The following is a 2536-nucleotide window of genomic DNA, read 5'->3' as shown; positions in this document are numbered from 1 at the left end:
AGTTAAATGTACAGGAAAAAGTCACTTAAAATTGGAAGAAAAAGAATTTCACAATGAAATGTTAGAAAAATATACCCCGTCTTAAAATAAACCATGGCAAAGTAAGATTTATTCCAGCAATGCAAACTACTGTTTGTATTGAAAACCTATCATATGTGTGTAGTGTTATACATAGAACTGATCCCATTAAAAAGTCACAGGAAAGGCGGATACCGTGTCAGCACCATGAGTACAGGCCCCTATGGCTCCTCTGCTGTCGCCACTGCTTCCCACCCGCCACCCATAGCTCGTCATGGTTTTGACAGGCCGCTCTCACAGGCGACAAGGGCTCAGGCATGTACAAGGCCAGCCTCGCGGGCCACGGTGCACCCTGGGCAGTGTTCCTGTCCTTCGTGGGGCACCCCGGCACCACTACATGATGGTGGGCGGGGACCAGAAGGACTTCAATATGGGTGCTGAGGCCCAGAGCAAGAGGGGCACTCTGACGCTCAAGTACCCATCCAGCCCGTCATAGTCACCTACTGGAAGGACATGGAGAAGATCTGCCACGACACCTTCTGCATGGAGCTGCGCGTGGCCCCCATGAGCACCCCAGGCTGCTGCGCAAGGTGCCCTGAACCCCAAGGCCAACCATGAGAAGATGACGTAGATCATGTTCGAGACTTCAACACCCCCGTGTATACGATGCCATCCAGGCCGTCCTACCCTGTAGCCTCTGGCCACACCACGGGCAGCGTCGTGGACTCGGCGACCAAGTTGCCCTCCACACCGTGCCCATCTGCAAGGGCCACGCCCTCCCCATGCATCTGGGCCTGTGGGGAGGGACCTGATCGGCTACCTGGTGAAAATCCGCCCTGAGCTTGGCTGCAGCTGTACCACCATGCCCAGCACGAGTCCAGCACGACATCAAGGAGAAGCTCTGCTACCTCTCCTGGACTTGGAGTAGGAGATGGCCACCGCAGCATCCTCCTCCTCCCTGGCGGAGAGCTACAAGCTGCCCATGGAGCAGGTCATCACAGTCAGCAATGAGCGGTTCCCCTGCTCAAGGTCCTCTTGCAGCCCTCCTTCCTGGGCATGGAATCCTGTGGCATCGAAACTACCCTTAACTCCATCATGAAGTGTGATGTGGACATTGACAAGGGCCTCCATGCCAACATGGTGCTGTCTAGTGGGACCACATGTACCTTCACATCACCAACAGGATGCAGAAGATCACAGCACTGGCTCCCAGCACAATGAAGATCAAATTGTCAGGTCCCTTGAGCGCAAGTACTCCGTGTAGATGGGTGCCTCTATCCTTGCCTCGCTGTCCACCTTCCAGCAGATGCGGATCAGCAAGCAGGAGTACTATGAGTTCAGCCCCTCCATCGTCCACGACAAATGCTTCTAGTGGACTGTTACTTAGTTGTGTCACACTCTTTCTTGACAAAACCTACCTGGTACAGAAAATGAGATGAGATTGGCATGGCTTTATTTGTTTTTGTCTTTTCCTTTTTTGGCACTTGACTCAGGATTTAAAAACTAGGATGGTGAAGTAGGATGGTGAAGGTGACAGCAGTCAGAGCAAACATCCCCAAAGTTCTACAAATATGGAGAGGAGGTTGATTGTACATTTTCCTTTTTTTTTTCTTTTTCAATGTTTATTCCAAATACATGAGATGCATTATTATAGGAAGTTCCTTGCCTTCCCAAAAGCCTCTCACTTCTCCCTAAGGAGAAGGGCCTTGTCCTGCCCACATTCACACAGGGGAGGGTGAGAGCATTGCTTTCATGTAAATTATGTGTCATCTTTTTTTTTTTTAAAGATTTATTTATTTCTCTCCCCACCCCCCCATCGCCCCGGTTGTCTGATCTCTGTGTCTATTTGCTGCATCTTCTTCTTTGTTGCTTCTGTTGTTGTCAGCAGCATGGGAATCTGTGTTTCTTTTTTTGTTGTGTCATCTTGTTGTGTCAGTTCTCTGTGTGGGTGGCGCCATTCTTAGGCAGGCTGCACTTTCTTTCATGCAGGGCAGCTCTCCTTACAGGGCGCACTCCTTGCACGTGGGGCTCCCCTATGCAAAGGACACCCCTGCGTGGCAGGGCACTCCTTGTGAGCATCAGCACTGAGTGTGGGCCAGCTCCACACAGGTCAAGGAGGCCCGGGGTTTGAACCGCGGACCTCCCATGCAGTAGGTGGATGCCCTAACCACTGGGCCACGTCTGCTCCCCCCCTTTTTTAAAAAAAATCTTCTGCCTTAATACTTGTTCTTTTATTTTTAAATTTTGAATGGTTAGTCATTGTGGCCCCCTTTTTGTCCCATACCTTTAGATGTATGAAAACTTTTGGTCTCTCTGGGAGTAGGCTGCATTGAGGAGGCAGCCAGGGCTTACCTATACACTGACTTGAGACTGGTTCAATAAAAATGCACACCTTAAAGAAACAATAACAATAAAAAAGGTTAGAAGAAAAAGTTCACAAATTCATCTACATAAATACTGAAAATATATTTAGTAAAAATCCAATGTCCACCTTAGATTCAAACTAGAATTGCCAGCT

At 49.4% G+C, this 2536-nt stretch overlaps 1 pseudogene; it reads left to right on the top strand.

The window, feature by feature from the left end:
- Positions 1-415: 415 nt before the first annotated feature.
- LOC101423965 (actin, cytoplasmic 2-like) lies at positions 416-1390 on the top strand (annotated as a pseudogene).
- The last annotated feature ends 1146 nt before the right edge of the window (positions 1391-2536 follow it).

This window comes from Dasypus novemcinctus, chromosome 1, assembly GCF_030445035.2.
Source record: "Dasypus novemcinctus isolate mDasNov1 chromosome 1, mDasNov1.1.hap2, whole genome shotgun sequence".
NCBI classification, from domain to species: domain Eukaryota; kingdom Metazoa; phylum Chordata; class Mammalia; order Cingulata; family Dasypodidae; genus Dasypus; species Dasypus novemcinctus.
The sequence above is the reverse complement of the archived record's forward strand: the minus strand, read 5'-3'. Positions and strand labels throughout refer to the sequence as shown.